General features: G+C 35.1%; 1 non-coding gene across 1 annotated transcript; it reads left to right on the top strand.

The window, feature by feature from the left end:
• Window positions 1-17230: 17230 nt before the first annotated feature.
• Window positions 17231-17335, top strand: LOC117285041. Its single transcript, XR_004516055.1, has one exon. It is a non-coding gene; the product is annotated as a U6 spliceosomal RNA (small nuclear RNA).
• Window positions 17336-24024: the final 6689 nt, after the last annotated feature.

The raw sequence follows: 24024 nt of genomic DNA, 5'->3' as shown, positions 1-24024 counted from the left end.
ATTACATAAAAAGAAGATATAAATTCTTGAGCAGATATATTTATTATATTTTGATCACTTAGCCTTTTAATCCTTGTTTCTTTAAGTTTTATTTACATATTTTTTTTATACAGCATATGTTTGGTTAAGTTTATTGAAGCCAGTTTTCTCTTTTCAGGCCTTTGGAAATGTTTGGCCGAAGGTAGATGAACACAGTTTTCCCCTACTTTCTTCTAAATATTTTATACTTTTGGAAGTTATAAATCATTCATTTGCCTATCTTAAACTAGACTTTGTATCTGTTATATGTTAAGGAATATTTTATTATAAATATAAAATCCTTTCATTTAAAAGTTCAGCCCATTTTGATAAAGTCCTGTATGTTTTTGCAACAAATTTTCAAAAAGTTCATTGACCATATTTGTGATATCTCCATAGATTTCAAGGTGTAAACTTTTACAATATAAAATGGCTGAATTATTTTAACTCTATAGCAAACATAGACTCTGACAATACATCTTCTCCAAATATATGCTTCATTAGGTAAATTATCTTTGCTATAATAATTTTTGTATTTACATAAACATCTTTTAACCTAAATAAAAAACTTACATTAAACTTTACCTGTTTAGGTTCTACCTGAGATTCTGTTGAATGTAAGCTTAATCAGGGAAATTTGAATTTTTAACTATATTTAGTCAAGACTTGATTCTCTACATGTTACACTGTCTTTTTCTTCTTAATTACATCAATAATAATAGTTACTTTCTATGTAATTATCTTGCACAATTTTCTTAGACTTATCAATATACAATTCTTGTTTGTGTTCAGATTCTGATGGTGTAGCAAACATATTATTTTGAACTTCAATTTTCAAGTTTCAATTCCCAGTATAGACAACTAAAATTCATTTTTGAATATAGAGTTTGGAATTTATTTCCTCTAAATTCACTAAAACTCACTAATGAATTATAGTAACATTTCTAAAAAACAGGATTTTTCTCCATACAAGACTATGTCTTGTGCAAATGAAGTCAATCATATTCCTAATTAACTATTCTGTAAGGATGGAATTTTTTTTTAATTCTCTTAAGGAACAGTCTGAAACTGCTAATGAAATGTTAAATAGAAGTGATGAGATCATTTGCACCATTTTTCCAAAAGTAGGGTTGAAATACTATGTCTTTAATTATAAAATATGACATTAGCTCCGAGTTCTCAAAGTGACTCTTATGGGATGCAAATATTTTCTTGTATTCTTAGGAATACAAGAAACTTTACCACCTAGGGCTAATAATACTGTACTATGATCTATTGTATGGTCTGAAACCTGCCTCCGTGCAGTGCCTGAGGAAATTCCAGGATCCCTCTCAGGGGTTCACTAGGGTGTAACAGTCCTACACTGCATGTCTTTCAATGATTAAAACTATTATTTCTTAAATTTTGCTCGGTCTGGGGATTTAGCTCAGTGGATCTGCCACCTGCCTCACAGGCACAAGGATCCGAGTTCAATCCCCAGTACAAAAAAAAAATCCTGAACATAAACTTTGCTCAACTTTCTAGATTTTAAGTCTCCAAGTCAGCTCCTCTGGCAGGTGACCATTCCATGGAGGAAGCAGAAGCCTCTAGCTTCATTTCTTAGATGTATTTTTATTAAGAATAGCATTTCTCCTCTTTTCTAGTTAGTATTTTATTTTTTAAATTGGCCAAAAAAATTGATGTGAAACATATCTTGAAATATGTACACTATGTAAAGTGCTAATTAAACCTAAATAACATATTTATTGCCTGACAAACATTTTTGTGGTGAGACTATTGAGTCTAATTTTCTCAGTTGTTTTCTTAATTTTTCTCAATTTTCAAGTACGCGATAAAGTGTTGTTAATGATAGCCATCCTATTGTACAGTAAATCTCCCAAACTTATTCTGTCAGTACTACTGAATTTTTGTGTCTTTTGACCATCTTCCGGGTTCAAATTTCATCCCACTGCCAGCACTCGGTACGCCCCATTGTGCTCTCTATGACTGACGTCTTTAGGGTCCACGTACAAGTAAGATCATATTAGATTATTTGTTTTCTGTGATTTGTTTATTTCACTTAACCTAATGCCCTCTGGGTTCATTCACAGTCTCACAAACAGCAGGTGATCAATCTTTTTAATCTGAATACATATCACGTTTTTTACCCATTGTTTTATAGACCTTTCGGATGAGTCTTCTTCTTGGCTATTGTTAATAATGTTGCACTGAACATGGGAAAGCCAATATCTTTGGAGCATACTACTGCATTTCCTTTTGATATATACACAGAAATAAAATCGCTTGATCACAGGATAGTTCTGTTTTAATTTGTGAGTAAACTCTACACTGTTTCTTATAAAAACTTTAGTAATTTATATTTTCACCGGTAATGTACCAGGGTTGCTTTTTCTTCTCATTCCAATCAATACTTGCAAATATATATCATCTTTTCATTTTCTTTGTAAGTTTTAACAGGAACATAACAACGGTGAGTGTGTATGAGACACCATTTAATTTTTTTAAATTAATGTATAAATTGTATAATGTTCAAATCAGGGTAAACATATGTAACTTCTCAAACATTATCTATTTTTGAAAAATTCAAAATCCTTTCTTCTAGCTTGAAAAGTACAGTACATTAGCATTATCTACCATTATCCTGTTGTGCAGTGGAGCACCAGGATATCTCTCTCCTAACTGACCTTCTCTATCGCTTCTTCCCTACTTCAGCTGTTCCCCTGCTCTGGAATTCCAAGGGTAATCTAATCTCTCACTGTAATGCAGATTAGCATATTGCTGGTTGGTGATCAGTGATGTCAGGCATTTTCTTATATCGCTGTTGGCTATTTATATGTCTTCTTTTCAGAAATATCTTTTAAGTTATTTTGCCCACTTTAAAATCAAGTTATCTATATTTTTCTACTCAGGTTATCTTGTTAGGCTGTTACCCCTTATCAGATATATGGTTTGAAAATATTTTCTACTACTCTCATTTGCCCTGTTAATGAGGATTTTCTTTTTTCTTTTTCTTTTCTTTTCTTTCTTTTTTTGTTTTTGTTTGTTTGTTTGTTTGTTTATACCAGAGATCAAAGACATCAAACTCAGGACACTGTACTTGGGAGGCAGGCTAAATCTGGGCCCTGAAGTGTGTTTTCTAGGTATAGGGTTTTTGTGTTTGTTTATTTGTCACAAATAGCATTTGTCAATTTTTTATTTTGGCTCCTGTAACCTGAAGATTATATTTAAAAAACTCTTTGCCCAGCTGAGCATCACCAAGATGCCCCAAACACATTATACCTCCTAGTAGTTTTACTGTTTCAGGTATGACACCTAAATCTTTAAATCATTTTGATTTGCTTTTTTAAATGAGTAAAACAGGGGTTCAATTTAATTCTTCTTCAAGTGGATAACCAGGTTTTTAAAATATAATTTATTGGTAAGCAATATTTATTTTAGAAATCAGCATTTATCAAGACATTTTTCTGGGGTCTTGTCATCCTTAATACTCCCTCTTCTTCAGCAGGTATAACTATATTAATTTACTATCAAATCCATAGATTATTCTTCTACAATCAAATAAACTATCAAGTCTCTCTGGTGAACACCTTCTGTTGGCTATTAAACTTTTTAATTTCAAAATTTCCATTTTTAAAGTAATATTTATTAATGTTGTTTATTTCATGAGATGTCATCATATATATTTTTAATTGTTTAGATATATTTTATTTTATATTTGTTGATCATATGTATATAGATGCTTTGGAGTTAGTGGTTAATGTCCTGGGAAAATACCTTGCGGGCTATTTATGTGTATTACTCAGCTTTCCCATTACTGAGACGCAGTATGTGATAGCCACAACTTAAAGAAAGGGTGATTAGATTTGGCTCACATTATCAGAGAGTTCAGTCCATGAGGAGGTGGCTCCAGGGTAGCAACATCATGACAGAGGTGTGCAACAGCATGAAGATGCTTAGCTCTCGGCAAACAGGAAGCAGACTGGTGGAAAAGTGCCAGAGAATAAGGGCCACACCACCATATCTGGTACCCAAAGTACACCTCTACCACCTACTCTGACACATCCAAGTGTGCTATTCTACTGGGTGATTTTCATACAATGAAGTTGACATATCATCAGTTGACTCACATGAAAAAATAGTATAATATGCATATAGCCTATGTTTCATTCATATTTCTTAAGCTGTAAAACAGCACCTTGCCTTCAGCTGTTTTTACCACCTTGTGTGGATTCTAACTGATGATGATCCACACAGAAATATTTCTGTTGTACTAGGAATTTGCTAGCCTTCACAAACTTATATTTGAACATACTTATGTGTTCTGAATAATTATTCTTGTTTTTTTTTAAAGTTTTCTCTTAATTTTTTCTGTCCTTCCTTTGTAGAATATTAAGTAGATGTATATTGTAATTCCCTTTCCAAAGATATTAGCACGTCACATATTTTTCTCTTGTGTTTCTGTGATATGACATTTTGTCATATCTCAAGTTCATTTTACTAAAGCTCACTTGACTGATTAATTTCTTTGCTTATTAAACCATGGTTTTATTTAAACTAAATGGAAATGTATAAATTTCCATTATATAATTTTATTTAAGCTGTTTGGGCTTACATTTCCCATCATTTCTTATTATTCATATTTTTTCTTTATAAAAATTTTATTTTTCAATTGGCCTTGTGTTGCTTCACCATATCATAACACATGCACGCTTACACCTGGTATCTGAGGACTCTGACATGAAGTCTCTGTGAGTCTGACCTGTGGTTTCTGCTATCGCTTATAAAGCTTTATTTCCACATGTTCCTAAAGACTTCTGTTGAGGATTTCACATTCCTTGGGACTTTATCATTTGAGGCTGTTTCCAGTGCCATATTTAGATTATACTGAAGTAGATAATTTGAATTTTCTTCCAAAACTTACATAGAAATACAATGTGACCTGTAAAAATTCAAATATATTTTAATTTTTTACTTTGGAACCAAGTACGTAGTGTGACTTTCAGCCTCACCTTAAATTCTAAAGTGTATTCTTATACAGAACTGTGATTGTAAACTCTAAATAATGCATTATTTACACTTTCTCTACAGTGAAGGTGTACACAGAGATGCTTTACTGACTAAAGGCATTAATTACCCTTGGAGTTTTAAAATTCTTGAGAGAGCACCTGAAATTAGAAATGCTGTGGCACTATGGAGCATTGGTCTAGATGATGCACAATCATCTAGTACTTTATAAGGCAGCTTTTCAACTTTGCAAATACACACACACACACACACACACACACACACACACACACATATATATAACTAATTTCAAACTTTATTATTCATTATTTTAAAAAATGCTTACTTATCTAAGAATGGTTACTTTGATCTCTATTTTTACTTTCAGTGTAAGGTTTTTTGGGGGGTTTTTTTGTTTGTTTTTTTTTTGTTTTAGTATCTGGGTCATATCTAGATTTTATAACTGGTTACAGTGTGAGGTAAAGATTAACATATTTTTCAAATAGGCACCAAAATAGTCTGACATCATATTTTGCAGTCCAAATTGTCCCATAACTTTTTAATGCACTCTTATGCTACACATTATATATTTTCACACATACAGGATCCTATCTATCATCTATGTATTTAAGTGTGTATGAGAGAATCAGTGCACAGTGTTTCCTTTCTTTACTAACCCTTATGCAATTTTTACACACCCAGAAATGCTATGAATATAGAAAAACTATTCTGTGGTAAGGCAACTAGCCATCCAACCATCACTACTTCATTTTTGTGTTAGGACTACCACAGGATGCACATACATGTGAGATGTATACACATTCATTCTGCTACACACTCCTTCTAATAAGAGCAGCTATAGTCTAACCATCCTGCACCACTCGTGGCTACAATATAAGGTACTGATATTCACTGTAGTCATTGAATTTTAAATTTGATTTAGAATGTAGCATTGCAACATGCCCATCTTTAATGAATGTATGCTTCCTATCTATGAAATTATACATTCCTCTTATGTATTTATTTCTTCTTGTATTTTTTTCTTCCCCACATTATCAATTTTTCCCTCCACTCAACCCCTTTGCATCACCATACACATTTGTTATATTTCCCATCTAGACCTAAGATCTTACTATAACTGTACACATCTAATTTTCCCATATTTTGAAGCAAAATTTCTCAAATAAATTTTCTCATCTTTCTTACCCCGTGTACCCTCAAGATCCCATGTCATTTCCTCCATACCACTGTAGTGAACTATCTTTGTCAAACATGTCAACAAATTTCATTTTGCTAAGTATACTTGAAAATAATGAACATCCACGATCCTCTTCGCTCTCTTATTCTAGTTGATGTTTTTCAGTCTTCTCAGTTTTCTTTTATTCAGTTGTTTCTAGAATTCTATGTTTCACCTCCACAATCTTTTTGGGAAGATCCGAAGATGCAATGACACGAAGTAAAAATCTCATTTGATGGGTGCCAATGAGGAATAAAACTTAAGCTCTTTGCCTTGACCATGACAGTGAACCTGTCTAACTTCTCTGTAGCTCTTTCTCATTGTTATTTGCATATGACTTCCAGTTATTACTCCAAAAGTTTAATTTCTGAACCAACTGAGTGAATGCAAAAGGTTAAGTGGATGGGACTCTAACAGCAGGTATTGCTAAAGCAAATCAAGAGCACAGGATTTCTATGGGAAGCTCATAAGGCAGCTCATAAGGAAGGGGATCAGAAAGGACAAACCATACACGCCTTGCTCTGTTACCCCAAAACTATTCATCGTGTACTTTGCTCCATTTCCTCACCATTCTAAGGACAAGTCAGTTAACTGATGAAGACAACAAGGAAACATTGTCTTAGTAGAATGTTCTGACATGGAAGAAAATATAAGTGATGAACAAGATTTACACTCTTCCATTATAAGCAGTTCTTGAACTTTGCCATTAAATAAAACTTCAGTTAACTTTCCCAGTATATTTTAAAAGTACTTTCTATCTGTCTTTGATTGAAAATAAGCTATATACGTGCTATGTCCATTTTTTAAAAAGTAGAATATAACCCATTAAGTGACATTTTAAACCTTGTTAGTGTTTGATGACCGTCATTATAAAACTCACATAATTCTGCCTTTGTCAAGCATAAATTCCAGAGCCCCGCTGAATGCTTGGATAATGACACACGATCACATCAATCACTGGTGCTCTCAGAATGGACTTCAAAATTACATATCCTGTCACTCACTGATCCCAAGTTATTTTGCCTTTAACATTACACAGCCACATCAGGCTTTCAGCTACTATTTCCCACTGTCATCACTAAATTTATACTTGACTGGCTTTCACTCAAACCAAAACAGCTATCTACTTGCAAAAACTTCTGCATAATAGCATGAATTTTACCTGTAGAAAATGTGAAATAAGACATCCTCGATGTTGCCACTTAGGCCTCTTCTCTCAAGAGCATGTTTACAGTTTCCTGGGTGACAAAGTCCTCATAAACACAAATATAGAATCAACTGCTTCACTGTCACAAAGAACTATGGAGTGAGTACAAATTATCTCAATTTTATTAATGAGAAAATTCACTAAGGAAATGTAATTGACCTGCTCAGACTCACACTGCTAAAAATCAAAAAAGGCAGAGCTTGCAAATCTCATTCTTAGCATATACTCGTACTTGTAATCCCTTTCCTAGGTAGCACAGGTAAGTCCCAAAAATGCAGAGAGGAGCTGGGGATATAGCTCAATGGCATTGTGACTGCCTGGGTTCCATTCCTGGTACCAGAATAAGAGAGAAGGAAGGAAGGGAGGGAGGGAGGGAGGGAGGGAGAAGGGAAAGAAGGAAAGGAAGGAAGAAAGGAAGAAAAAAAGAAAAGCTCAGGCCCTCTCTGATAAGACAAAAAAGTAGTAAAAGATGTTTTCATAATCTCACCGGATTCCTTTAATTCTGCAGGCAATAAAATAATATGATAATACAGACTCTGCTTTAGAATTTATAGTTTTATGAATATTTCTTATTTGGTTTCTGTTATTTAAACGGCTGATGTTTCCACAGACCAGTGATAACGTTCTGGTTTAATTAGCACAATGACACCCAAAAGCTCATTAGTTACAACCAAAGTAGAAACACCACTTTTTCAAAAAATGGTGCTTAACTTCATAGATATATTTTATTAGTGCTAAATACATGTAACACATTTTCTGCCATCTTAACAATGTTTAAGTACACAAAGCAGTGATAGTAACTTCATTCATAATAACATGCAGCCATCATTGCCACCCATTTCTGTAATTCTTCTCATATGTAGAAGTGAAACTCTTGTCTATAGGAAACGATCCTCATCTCTCCTTAACCCCAGTCTCTAGCTACCACTCTTTTCCTGGCTCTGATTTTAGCTGCTCTAAGTACCTTGTATAACTACAGAATACTATGTCTGTTCTTTTGTGACTAGTTTATTCTACATAGCACAGCGTTCTCAAGTTTCATCCATGTTGTAGTGTCCTGAAGATTTCCTTTCACAGTGCAAAGAGAGCAGCAGATAGCAGCTCACTAGGATCATTATAGGGAATTATAATACAAGTACAGTACTAGGACATGGGTCCTGAGAAAATCACACTCAGGCTGAACCCCAAAGGACAGAAACCAGAAAGCCATATAACAGAAGCAGGAGGTAGAAATTGGGGGAGCTTGTTCCAAGGCTCTAATGCAGAAAACAGAAGGTTTTGTGCAATGAGCTGAATGTCTATATGCTCCCAAAGTCTACCCTGAAATTTATATGCTCCCAAAGTCTGAACCCTGAAATCCTAGATACCAAGGTGATGGTTCCAGGAAGTGGTAGTTTTGGGAGCTGATTAGATCAGGCAGATACAGCTGCTGGTGTCCTTGTGGAAGAAGCCCAAACGACAGCCTTTTCCTCATCCACTGTATGTGGTCACAGGAAGGTGCCATGTATGAGCCAGGAAGAAGACTCCCGGAACACTGAAGCACCAAAAATTGATCGTGAGCCACCCAGTTTAGGATATTTTATTACAACAGCATAAATGGACCAGGACAGTCTCTCAGCAGAGAGAGAAGTTTCACTGGCACTCTCTTGTGCAGACACCCTCAGGCACTGGGAAAGAACAACTTTGATAGATTACTTCACTCAGCCACCAGAGTCTACACAACGCCACAGAGTTAGGAATCACACTTTACTTCAAATTTACCACAGATTTGTTCTTTCATCTAGAAGTTAACAAAATGGAATGTACACCCAAAATTTTAGCCACAGGCAGAGGTGAAATCTTACAGCTAGGTAATTCATATCTAAAGATTTTTGTACATTTTAAAGATTCTAATTTCACCAACTGGGATAATTAGGAAGAAAAATTCCAAAGTAGTGTTCTCTGAAACATAATCTTCAGAACATAGATATTCAAAACACTTGGGGGAACATTTAAGTGTCCATATCACAAGTCCCCAAACTCAAGGTTCTGTTTATTAGATCTCATTTTCAGTTTTTAACAAGATATGTGAATAATTTTTATAGATACTTCCAAGGATACGTCGCAAGAAATAATCATCTCAGTACACTAAGCTACAAATCCCAAACCTTAGACATTTTATATTCTTTAAGGACCTTTTCCTTAGCTACTTAGATGGAATTTCACATCCCTGACAGAGAAACATTCAACCGCTACTGACTTTAAGCTCCTGGTCTAAAATCCCAGGAACAGCTGCCTTAATTCTATCCAATTTATGTAAATAGAAATTTTTGCAAACTACAAAAAAGCACTGATGAAAATAATGAGACCTCCTACCCATTTAACCAGCACTGTCTGCTTAGAAAAATATTGCTTATTCCAACTGGAACCAACTATCAAATGGTTCCTAGAGAATTTTTATTTACTTTTCTTTCAGACAATCTGCAAGCAGAACTTCTATCAGCCAAAAGAAAATAATGGATTCTAAAGATAAATGGGGGGGAGAAAAGAAATTCCTCTCCTGTATTTCTTTCTGTAAATCCAGTCTCAGTAGACGTAATTGTGGCAACAGACAAATTTGGCACTGCTGCAGAATAAGTCTAAATATTGAATATACTGTTTTCCTTTTTGAAGTTAGTTTTGTTTTATAATTAAAAGAGCATTAAGAAGAGAGAAACCTGAAATCTGCCAGGCCCCGTCATCTTCGGTCTCATTATTTTCTCCCTTCCTTTTTTTTTTCTAAAGTACCTCTTTTTTGAGTAGACTTCTCAGTCACTGTCTTAGTGAATATCCATTTATCATTTATAGTGAATGTTATGGCTTCTGTTTAGATGCGTCTCCCCCTTCTGCCCCTCAAAGCCTTATTTGGATGAAGTAAGGCTTTCCTTTTCAGAGGTGGCTTAATCTGGAGTGTGTGATTCCAGAATTAAGGGAATGTGATCACTAAACCACTACACCTAAGTGATTGACAGGGCACTGCCGTAATCCCAGTAGTCTGGATGGGATAAAAGGGGCAGAAAGGCCCTGTTAAGGCCTCTTGTTGTTTTGCTGTTTTCTGCCACCATGAACTGTTGCCCCCCTGCCTTGGAGTCACCTGATTATGGACTGAAATCTCTGTGAACTGTGAGCCAAATAAACCCTTTCTCCTTTAACTTTAGGTGTTGGGTATTTTGTCTCAGCAATGAGAGACAAGTAACTAAGACAGTGAAATTATACTGTGTGTATAACAATTATCATAGTTAAAGAAGAAGGGGAAGTGGAGAAGCAGATAGGGAGAGAAAAGAAGGGAAAAATATGAGAAAAGAAAGAAAATGGAAGCAAACTTTTTGCAAATAGAGAGGGGTGGAGGAGTGGAAGGGAGGGAAGGGCAATGGGAAAAAATAAGAACCAAGATACGTCATGTACAGGTACAAATTCCCAATGATGAATGTGATCATAACCTATACCTAAAATGTACCAATAAACTTGATGGAATAAAGAAAGTAGTTGAATAAATTGAAGGTAAGAGGATTTTTTGCCAAGAGAATACAGCTCATGAGGTATTCAAAGCAAAGCATTTGTTGCAAATCTATTGCTTATAAATCTTGCAATGAGGATTTTAATCTTTCAGAAAAGTATATAATGAGAAATGAAGCATCCAGTGACATGGCAACAAAATTCAACTTATGTTCCAGGAGAAAGAGTAGTGATGAGTCTCTATGTACAGAGTCAGTGAGGATACTGGATTATACACTTTCATAACCTACAATGATGTCACATGATGTCAGATGATTGATGCTTCAGACTGAGTGAATCTGGAGATCACAAACAATGACCAAAGTGAAGACTTAACCCCAATCATTGTTTCTGACAACTCCATAATTTTTATCATGGCCTCCCAGCACGACACCCTCAGCCAGCCATTACTCACTGTGACTGTGTCAAAGGTGAATATGATTGTGCTCCTGACCTCTGAAATCATCTCCAGTCTTCTCTGAAACAGGATGTTGCATCTACCACGAACATTTATCTACATTCTGAGCCTTTCTAATTAGGAGAAGTATTAATCTGAGTTATTAAGAAAGCATAAGAGTAAAACAAAAATCAAGATTATTATTCCAAACACATCAGATAAAGGCATAATTAATAACTCCTAATTAATGAATATTCAATAAGTATTAACAAAAACACATGAAACTTTCTTCTTATCCTTATAATGCACTCCAAAGTCTGTAATGCTACTTCCATTGTGATAAAAGCCATTGGGAATTAGAATATCCAAGTTGCTTGTTAAAGGTTGAATACCTGATTAGGAGAATTGACAGAATTTAAACTGAAGTCAGACTGCAACTGGTGTCTTTAAAACCTTGCCATGCAGTCTTGCAGAGTAGGCTAATTAGCTTCATTCAGAAGAAGGGTGCATAATCCTGAGCAGGAAAAAGGTCATGAGAAACAAACTGAACAGAAAGAGTACTTACAAATGCTGTGCACCAAGAGTACCAAAACCACGGAGTCTGGCCAACTGTTTGTAGAGAAAAGATGCTTTCATTTCAAACTGTGAGTTAGAATTTAGCATTATTATTTTGATCATCAGATGAATAATCCTTTGAGAGTTTAGAATTGGGAAAATAAAATCATGGCCCCAGGGAGGGGTGAGGCTAGCCGTACCCAAGAAAGGTAACCACAGACGCTACCTTACCTGGCTCTGGTGGGATTCCCAAAGCTAAACACAGCCAGGTGCTATTGACCCTGGGGGAAGGGAAGTAACTTTTTCTAAAAGCAGCTATGGATGGGAAAATAATTTCTTAGATAATTTCATACTGAGTGAGTCCTAGAAGCTATAGCTATGCCCTGCTTGCCTTACAGATGCCAAAGCTTTTGTTCATAAAATGAGTGGAGATAAAATTGCTGGCCCAAAGAGGGCAAGTTTAGGACATAAGACAACCACTGTCAACTAAATCTCAGGATGGTATTTCTGTTTGGGTCATACCAGAAGCAAACCTAAAAACAGAATTTGAGGGCACATTAGATATACATTTGATGCGTTCATGGGGGATTCCAAAAAACACTGTTTGAGATTAGAAAATTGATACAGGGAAGAGAAAACAAGATCATACACAGCACATTATTAATCAAGGCCCCAACCCCAAAAGCTAGAGCTTAATTCTGTTAAGGAAAAGTCGGATCCACTTGTCAGACCAGTGGAGGCAAACCTATGCCACGCATGCAGTAACAGGCTGTTTACATCATTGAAAGCTCTGAGAGGTTGATCATCAGTGGTTCAGGCCTTGCTTCAGAAGGGAAGAGAACACCAGGGTATGTGTTTATCAACTCCCTACCTGGCCACAGTGCAGGATATATCTACAGGGCACTAACTGTCTAACACGTGAAACTTATCATTGCTGTCCCAGCCATGTAATACCCCTTAGGTGTACAAAGTGAAGAGCTTCGAGAGCTGTGAGGTTCTTCCTTGAGGGATGCAGGCAAGGTCCTGAGAATATCTGCTATCACCTTTGAAACACTTTCCATTTTTTTTTTCCAGCAGAGTGGTATATAGAAAATAGGTGGGTTCTGAAATAAAACAGACCTGAGTTTGAATTTCATTTTGGTCATAATAACTTTGCAGCCAAAGTTCTGTTGAAGAATTACTCTACGTGATGTTAAGTGAGCTACCAAATCAATAAAGCCAGAGTCAAATATAGTATCATTATCATAATTGACTCTATTAGGTAAGGCATCTAATCACAGGCTAGTTCTACATTCACAGAGAGGAGCTAAATAGTGTGATAAAGAAATCTTTCACTCTTTTCGACAAACCCATGGTGCCACTTTTAGTCGTTTATTAGTAGTTTCTCATTAGGAAAGTTGTGAAAAGAAAAAAGGCATAAAGCACACCAGACTGTTGTGGAGGTGAGGTTATGCATTTGAAGTACCTGTGTAATTCTCTACACATTGTAGGCACTCAAGATTGTTATTTAGAATTGAATGATCTTTAAATTATTCTTTAAAGAAAAATACGACAAGTTTTCGAGGTACACTGTGGTCCAGATGTAAGACCTAAAGTCTCACTTCCACTCCACGGAGCGTGAACAGCCAAAAAGGCCTCCACAATGCTGGGCCCAACACCCAGCGAGGCTCCGGGAGCTCGACGGAGAACGAGAAACCCAGGAAGGAACACACCAGGCTAGATGGTAAAGAGACCTTTATTAGTCTGGCCAGACGGCACTCCCAGAGCCAGGTGGCTCAGAGAGGTGCCTAGCTCAGGGGCTGAGGTCCTCTTATAGGGAGTAAAAGAGGGGGTTAACCTTTTTGGGCTCACAGACAGGGGACAAAGGTCTGCTGACTTGAGCTGGTGGTCAGCAGTCACATGCTCAACAGTCACATATTGATGAGTGACAGGTACCACCCATAGGATGTCTCACAGGTCACCAAGACACTCCGGATGAGCAAACAGTTTGTCAATTAACTTGGGGCTCTATGTCTGGAATCTCTAATTTACAAGTAGATTCAGATCCGGACTTCAAACAATACAAGAGTGATCCACATTCTTAGGCCAGGGCAAGAACAAAGGTCGGGGCTGTGGCTACAATGGGAGGGGTTCAGGACACTGTCTCCTAGGCCCTTTGCCATTTAGCAGGGGTTTGTAATTTAGGTCCCACACAGAAACCATGCCTGACTGTAGGAATGCAGAGGTAGGTTCATAGTTTTGTTATCTGGTGTGCACCACCCAAAATATAGTGGTAACACAGACACAAACAACTGGGTGATATCATAAATGACAAAGTCTTGCACAAGAAAGAGAGAGTTCTTCCAGCTGATAAAACAATAGAAAACACTCTAATGGGGATATCTTATGGGATTCAGGGAAATGCAATGAAATGTTCATCAGCTTCAAGAGAATGGTTACCTAGAATGCCTTGATTGTTGTATCCCTATCTGATGGACAGAATAAGACTTGACCCGTAGCCCAATGCTCAAAAAATATGTTACCAGCTAAATGACTAAAAAGCACGGAATTTGTCTCCTAGACAATATATGATTTGCCAGGAGGAAGTAGGAGATTAGGAGGTACAAAGTAGATATCGGATGATCTAGCTCTGATATAACTTGAATATTTAGGAAATGAGAGGTAAAGATTAGGTCTGAAAAAGGTAGTTGAAATAAGACTGGCAAAAAACCTTAAACATCATTCCAAGGAACTAGGATTTCATTCCACAGAAAAAATGAAGCAATTGAAAGCTAATAATAATCTGAGGAAAATGGTAGTTTGTGGGGTTGCATCTGGAAGTATGTATGAAGAAAGTATTCTACCAGGAAAGCAGCTGCTGAGGACATAGGTTAGAAGCGATTTCGGTTTTCTAGGACTGTTTATATCTTAGTAATTGATATTCATATGCTTATGTCCAAATTGCCACAAGCACTGACTGCTGATTCCTGCTGACACCAAGGACAGAGGGGTAGAAATATTTACCTGTGATTATAACCTCCACATGGGACAACCTGTGAATAAAGCAATCTGTTCACCCATATGGACCTTACAAATTTTATAAACGTTAGTAAATTTACTCTCAACTTGGATTTCATATAATTAAATTTAGCAGAAATTCATCATCAAAATTATACCAATCGCAGTTGCCCCTTGTGAGCAGGCTTAACAATTAAGTACAAAAAACATGTGCACACATGCAAGCAACTACAACAAAATTTTGCAGCAGTAAAAAATGTCTAATCACTCTATATTATAAATAATATATCTAAACAATGTTGACTCAGTATTTAATATCATAAAAATACTCTAAAGGCCAGCATATTACCACTAATTAGTTACTGGATAAAGGGAATAAGTGAATAATATTTAAAATGGAAATACAACTATTTCTGAGTAACTTCCTGGCTGTCAGCCTAAAGCATCTATCAGAAATATATTTTTGTGGAAAATGTTGAAGGAATGTATATTTGTGGCAAATCTGGAAATAATGTTCTAGCTTCAGAAAAAAATATAAAGTTAACAAAAGTATATCATCCTTGAGGAATTGAAAGTCTATTGGGATTTTTTTTTTTTTCTGTAACAGGAATCAAACTCGGGACCTGCACTGGCAAGGCAGGCAGTGCCACCACTGAGCTAAATCCCTGGGCCAGGGATTATTTATTGGGATATTTTACCAGAAGCTATGAGAGACAAGAGGGTTAAGAAATGGTTGGCTTTAAAAAAATCAATAAGTACAGATTGAATGTTTGTTATTTTATTTAGTGTTATTCATAAATTATTAGAAGATAAAGCTTAGTCATGTTTCAGAATGCAGACATACAAGTATGCAAATGAAAGTAAGATTAATAAATTAATTATTTCTATTTGCTATTCAAAATGTTTTAATTGAGTAATATAGCATTCCAGATGCTGTGCTGCACAATATGGATTTAATAATTAAAACATGGTCCAGGAAGGGATGATGGTAGAATGAAAATAATCTGTCTCTTCTCATTTGAAAAGCATTAGCCCCAAAGCAGAGAAACTACTCTCATTTACTGGAGCTCAAGAAGTGACCTGAGAATCAGTAGAGACGTGAAAGAGAGTTTAACCCATGTGGACATTTCAGAAAGCAATGCAGAGAATACTATGGAGCAATTTGTAACTTCAATACCAGCTGCGCAGCTGGAATTATGAACTTCAAAATCACAGGCATAAATGCTGAGAAACAAGCCTGGCATTATAACACTGGTGCTATGCCAAAAAGCTACCTCTACCAAGTTAAGAAACATTGTGTCTTATTTCATACAATGAAGTCCCAATTAAATCTTTACATGTACTTCAACATGGACAGTAGGCAAGAAGACACTATCCAATGAATTATCCCTGAGTAGGCAAGGCCAGAGGGAAGCTAAAATCTCACTCTGGACTCTTTTCCCCACAGCAACAGCAAAGACAGACACAAATTTTGTCAAAACTGCACCTCTGAAGGACTGGTACAGATTATGTTTATAAATTCTCAGACCACAGACTACTACCATACTAACAGCATTACCAAATTATTCACAGAGGGTATCCACCAGCTATGCTGCTGTATAATACACAGCTGCTTTAATTTCAAGAGGGACCCCACTTGCAAGATGGCGAGAGAAAGGGGGTCACTCAGACTGAGACAGCGTGTGCTGTGTCAATCCCCAGAAATCATAAAGGAACTGCAGGGAGAGTACACAAAGCAAAACCCATTTGGAACTGAGCTCAACACTATACAGCAGACTGAGAGCCCAGGTCTACTGTTATAAGATCTTGTACCTCAAGAATACCTTCATGTAAGAGGGTAAAAACATTCCATCCAAACAGATGTTTACATCTGAACACAGAAACTTAAGAAATATGAAAAATCAGGGAAAAAGCATTCCTCCAAAAATTAATACTTCCATAACTAATTCAAGTCATGTTGAAATGAGTAAATTACTAAAGATCTTATAACAATTATTATAAAAATAAGCAGTGAACTCAAAAAAGATACGAATAAACAACTAAAGGAAATAAGGAAGATGATGCAGTATGTCAAAGAACAATTTCAATGAAGATTCTGACCAAAAAAACAGTAAAACACACCCTTTCTCTCTCTCTCTCTTTCTCTCTCTCTCTCTCTCTCTCTCTCTCTCTCTCTCTCTCTCTCTCTCACACACACACACACACACACACACAGAGGCACGCGCACACCCAAGGTACCACAAAAACCCAGAAATGTTGACGATGAAAAATTCAGTGACTCAAGTTAAGAAGTCACCAGAACGCTTTCTTTGGCAGCACATATACTGAAATTGGAATGATGCAGAGAAGATTAGAGTGGCCCCTGCACAAGGATGACATGCAAATTTGTGAAGCATTCCATATTTATAGCTAAGTGGATGCACATTGAAGCCATACACTTAAGTGAAATAAATAGGACACACATGAGTAAATACTGAATAGTTTTTCTGGTGTGAAAAACTAAAAGTGTAAATAAGGTTCAAATGGTATAATTGATAATGTGAAATAGGAAGAAAAGGTCTAAAGGAGTAGGGGAAGTGGGAAGGGTAGGGGAAAGGAAATAAGGGAAAAGAAAAATAAGGAAAAAATGGAAACAAAGTCTTTGCAAATAGGGAAGGGTGAAAGGGGTGAAAGGGATGAAGAGAGGACAAGGGATGGGAAAAAATAAGAAGCAAGATACATCATGTAAAGATACAATATCCCAATGATGAATGTAACTGTATTTTATACCTAAAAGGTACCGATAAGCTCAATGGAAAAAAAAAAAAAAGAAGTCATCAGAGCACCTAACAAACTAGATAAAACAAAAGACAGAATTTTAGGACTTCAAATAATATAAATGAATTATCAGTTTCTGACAAGAATAAAGGAAAAAATATGAAATTATTAACAAAATAAGAAAAAACCTCTGGAACACACAAGACTAAATATAAGAAGTCATTGAGATAGGAGAAAGAAATCTATTTAGTGAAACTACAACAAAAATTTTTCCAAATCTCTAGAAAGATATGGACATTTAGGTACAGGAATCATTTATATCTCAGACATGACCAGCGAAGAGTTTCCCAATCTCATGGCATAGTTAAAATGTCAAGATTATTGGGCAGAGAAAGAATATTGAAAGCTAAAACATTAAATACATTAAATCACTTATACAGGCAAACTCATCTAAATAATAGCATATTTTTCAGCAGAGACTCTAAGGGTCAGGTTTATGTGGGATAATGAACTTCAAACCCTGAAAAATAACAAGATTATCACATCCAGCTAAACTGTCTTACAAGATTTATGTGGAATATGAAGACCCTCCAAAAGAAACAGAAATCAAAGCCTTCATCACAGAACCCATTTAAAGGAATCATGCACAAAAATGCGGAAGAGTAGATGAACATGAAGTTTAGAAAATAATCTATCAGAAAAGGCCCACACATTCTAGTAATAACCCTAAATATACCTGGTCTCAGTTCTCTAATCAAAATACAGATTAGTGGACTAGATTAAAAAACAAGCATCAAATCTCTAGGGCTTGCAAGAAATATACCTCACCAGCAAGGACATACACAGACTGAAATTGAAAGCATAGGAACAAAGTAAATGGAATCTCAAAGCAGACAGAAATAGCTACACTCACATCTCACAAAGTTGACTTCAAGCCAGAATTATTCTGAAGAGAAAACATGTGATACAAAGACATTCACCAAAAGATACAATTATTGTGAACACATATGCACTGAATGCAGGTACACTTCATTTCATAAAAGAAATAACACTTGATATAAGAGGACAGACAGACCCCAATACAGTAACAGTGGGTGATATCAATACCAACTCTCTCAGAAAGACAGGTTACCCAGAAATAAAACAAGTTAACAAAGAAACAATACAGTTAAACTACACTGTTGATATCAAACTGACTTCAAAGGCATCTGCAAAATATTCCACCCAAAAAGAACAGAATACACATCCTCTTTGGCAGCACATGGAACTTTCTCTAAAATACTGTAGACCATAGAGCAAATATTAAAAATGCACCAAATATGAAATAATTGCTTGCATCCCATTAGATTTGTAGCGGATGAAATGAAAAACCCATAACAAGAGAAATTAAATAAACACATGGAGATTGAATCATACAGCTCCAAATAGTCAGTGGATTATTGAAAAAAAAATCACAGCATAAATTCAAGAATTATCAGAATCAAATGAAAGTGGAAGCACAGAATATTATGCTTTTATTAGTGGTATATAATGAAGACAATTCTGAGAGGAAAGTTCATAACAATAAGTGCTGACATTAAAAAATTAAAAGCACTCCCAAATAAATAAACAAATGACACATCTCAAGATTTAAAACAAACTTCAAATCAATAAAATGAAAAATATTATAGGTCAGAGAGCAAATTAATGAAATTGAGACTAAAAGAGCAATGGAAATGATGAATGAAATAAAGACCTGTGCTTTGAAAGAATAAAGCAGATTGATAAACAAAAAAAAGAAAAGAGAAGAAATAAGTTAATAAAAAGCAAAGACAAAAGAGTACTATTCCAATAGATATCAAAGAAATCCACAGAATAATTGGGACAATTTTAAAGATTTATATTTCATATGTTAGGATATCTAGAAGTAGTGGATAAATTTCTAGACACATCTGTCCTAACAGATATTTGAGTGAGAGCATAAAATAAACTGATAAAATAAACCTTAATATATCAATAAAAATCAATGTAATTGAAGGAGTAACAAAAACATCCAAAAGTGGTTGGATTAATTGTTGAATTTTAAACCATAAAAAATAATTAATACTCATATTTCTGAAATGAAATAGGTCAGGAACACCTCCAACTGCATTCTACAATGCCAGTATCACCCCCAAACCAAAATAAGATAGATATTTAATGAAAATATAGATCAATATCCTCGATGAACAAAAATGTTCAATAAAATTCCTGCAAACAGAATTGAACATTACCTTGAAAACATTACATCACAAAATAATCCTGTCTTTATTCAAGGAATTCAAGGATGGTTTAACATGAGCAAATTGATAATCATAATGCAGCACATAAATATAATCAAGAATAAAAATCAAATGATCATCCCAATACATATGAAAAAGACTTGAACAAAATTCAACACCTATTTATGAAAAAATCCCTGAAAAAATAGATTTAAAAGAATCTTTCCTTAATATATTAAAAAAAAACTATTCCTGACAAACCCATTAGCCAATATCACACTGAATGAGCAAAACCCAAGAGCAATTCTTCTAAAATTCAGAATCAGTCAAGGATGTGTCAACTTGCACCACTCTTCTTTGACACGGTGCATTAAAAATTTTGCCAGAGCTGTTAGGCAAGACAATAAATAAATAAATAAATGAAAGGGATACAAATGGATAAGGGAAAAGTCAAATTATTCTCATTTGTGGATAATGAGATGCAAGGATGATTTGAAATGCATGAATCAATAAATATAAAAAGGTACATAAATAGAATCAAGGATACAAATTATATCATGTCAAAAGATAAAAAAAAAAAAGCCTTCAACAAAAGCCATCACTCCATCACAATGAAAACAGGTATAGATTAATTTTTATCTCAAGCTGAAAAAGAACATAAATGACAAAGCCCAGCCAGCATCATATAGAATGGAAAAAAATTAAGAATTCCCTCTAAAACCAGAAACAAGATAAGGATGACTATTCTTAACAGTCCTATTCAGTGTAGTGCTTGAAATCTTAGCCAGGAGAAATTAAACAAAAGAAAGAAATAAAAGGAACATCAATAAGAAAGTAAGAACTCCACATTTTCTCTATTTGTAGAAAATATGATTCTCTACGTAAAATTCAAGAAACAACTCTAGCATACTTTTAAATCTGATAAACAAATCCATTAAGGTGGTAGGATAGAAAATCAAGTAAAAAATCAGTAGTGTCCCTATTCCTTAATAATGGACATACTTAAAAAGAAATCAGGAAATCAGTTTCATTGGCAATGCTTTGAAAATCTTTAAATACTTAGGAATCAACCCAATCAAGAAAGTGAAAAACTTTTTTAATGAAAATTACAAAGCCAGGGTTTAGCTCAGTGGTGCCACCACCACCTGCCTTGCAAGCACAAGGTCCAGAGTTTGATCCCTGGCACCAAAAGAGAAAAAGAAAAAATTACAAAGCAATGAGGATAGAAGTTGAAGAAGACAGACCTCCCTTGTGCATGGAGCAGAACTAATTTTGTGAAAATGGCCATATTACTGGAAGTGATCTTAGACCCAATTAAGTCTCTATTAAAGTATAAACATTATTCTCCACATAAGTAGTAAAAGCAAACTTACAGTTGATGTGGAATCAGAAAAGACATAGAATAACCAAAGAAACACTGAGAAAAATGAACAAAGCAAGAGGCAGCATAATACTACATATGGCTATAAAACAAAGCTATAGTAAACATCTCACATGGTATGGGCACAGACACTTAGCCCAGGGGAACAGAATGGCTCACACAGAAACAGGTCCATGTGAATACAGCCATGTGACTTTGGCAAAACATTCAAAAGTGTATATAGGAGAAAAGAAATTTTTTTTAACAAATGGTCTGGAAAAACTGGACATTGATACATAGAATATTGAAACTAGAGTCTTAATTTGTAACTCTGTAAAAAAATTTAAAATTGATCAAAAACCTAAAGCTTGGAAATTGCTGAAAGAAAATAAAAGAAAAACACTTCATGATATTTGAACACTCTGATTTCTTGAATAGGACTTCAGTAGCTCTGTAAATAATAACAAGGATAAACAAATGGTATCCCATTAAATTAAAAAGCTTCTGCACAGCAAAACAAACAACAGAGTAAAAAGGTAGTTTAAATAACAGGAGAAAAAAATTGCCAGCTACTTTTCAAACATTTGTCTATAATTTAGAATATATAAAGAATTCAAACACTTAATGCCACAAATCACTATGCAAAGCAGCATAGAGACTCCTCACAAAATTAAAACTAGAAATTCCACCTGATAGATCTGTTCCCCTTTGAAGTATCTTTCAGAAAGCACTGAAGACATTATATTGCAGTAATACATGCATATCCATGCTTACAGTAGCTCTCTTCACAGTAGCAAACTCTTAGAAGCAGCACATATGTCCATCAAGGGAAAAATCACTAGAGAAAATGTAACATTTATGCACAGTGGAGTACTACTCTGCCATAATAAAGAGTGAACGTGAGTCATTTGTAGGAAACTGGAGGAAGCTTGAGATCACATGTTATGTGAAATTAATCAGACACACACGTTTACATATTATATGGCTTCTTTTATATGAGAAATTCAAAATATAAATAAGGTGCAAAATAAACCATAGATGATGGGAAATAGTGAGATCAATCTTTAGCATATGTTAAGGGAAGAGAGCCAAGAAATGCAAAGAGAGTAGGAAGGGTCGGAAGATTACATTATTATAAAGGGAACTGTGAAGGGTTGTTATATGTACCAAGTACCTACAAGGAATGTGATCATGATGTTCTACAAATATATATATGTATGTATATATAAAATACATTCTAATATATACCATATATAATATAATATATTTTATATAATATATAATATAATATAGTTATACATATTATATATAATAAAATTAATAATATAATGTATAGTATATAACATAATTATAATAGATAATAAACTGATAATTGAATATATAATATATAATATATGAGAGAGAGAAAGAGAGAGAAGGGGTCCAAGGATCTAAGAGATTCAGGGTAGGAGATGGGGGAAGGGGATAAAAAGAATTAAGCATTGTCAAGTACATGTACCAACTCTCCACAATGAATGAAATCATTATGTACCACAGATATGGACCATAAAAAGTGTAAGTAGTAATACACCTAAAATTTTAGATCATAAAAGCAAAACAATCAAAAGTAAATAACTCAATAAATTGCCATTGCTACCAGCATATTTTTGGAAGACTTTTGTATGCTTCTTAGTACTTTTAAATTCTGTTCAATGTCCAATGATCCTATAACATGTACAGTATAGACAGATGCACATTATTTCATAACTAAAGCAAATGAGGTTTCGTGGACATTTTTTACATTTCCTTTGTTTCCACAGTTAATGAGTAATAGATTTTGAACTTCAAATCCAAGAATTCTGATGTTATACCTGAAGAATTTAGCCAGTATGCAATTTGTTTCTAAGTGACATTAACTTACCGAGAAAGTTTTACTTTTTTCTGTACAGTAGAAAAATCAGAACACTAGTAACACTACAATAGTATTGTATTTGTTTCACTGATACTGAGTGATACTTGGAAATCACAGGGCTTCGAACCAGAAAAGATCTTTTCTGTTCTGGATTCATTTCCAATGGACTGTGTGAGCTTACAAAAAATGTGTTAACCTCTCTGAAATGTAGCTGTAAAATGGAGAAAGGAATCCTAGATTGCCTCACCCAGCATTGGTGAGAAAGATCAAAAACTATATACAAAATCATAGTGCGAACTGTCTGCCCTGTAGATGTGTAAATTACTATGAGTTCTGCTACATTTGGCTCCCTCCGTCCCCCGCTCTTTTCCCTTTCCATCACCATGCCATAGTTACATCTGTGGCACATGAAAGGTACTGACAATATTAACTACAGAGCATGATCATAAATTACAATAAAAAATTACATTTTTTATCCTGATGTCCAGCCATGGAAGCTGCCTTTACTGGACAGAACCTCAAGGCAAACAGGACATCAGGAGTTTCCAGATCCCCCGTTTTAACTAGAGGAAGTGTGATGAAGGAGAAGTGAAAGCCCTCCTTGTTAACCCGAAGGTGTCATTTCTAAAGGGAATTTCTCTAATTCATAAACTGCCAACTCTTCAGTGATTCTTGACGTAAATGGGCAGTCCCTTTATTCTACCAAGAAAGAGAAGAAAGAGGGAACTTTGGACAACTGTTTGATGGGACTTATCTCTCATAAACAAAATGGAAGTACACAGAAGAGGAGAGACATCAGGAGAAACTTTGCCCCACAATAGACACATGAAGGATTTGCTTCCTGAAAG

Source organism: Fukomys damarensis, unplaced genomic scaffold, assembly GCF_012274545.1.
Source record: "Fukomys damarensis isolate Sample0158 unplaced genomic scaffold, DMR_v1.0_HiC HiC_scaffold_5, whole genome shotgun sequence".
Taxonomy (NCBI): Eukaryota; Metazoa; Chordata; class Mammalia; order Rodentia; family Bathyergidae; genus Fukomys; species Fukomys damarensis.
Note: the sequence above shows the minus strand (reverse complement) of the source record. Positions and strands in the feature narration are given on the sequence as shown.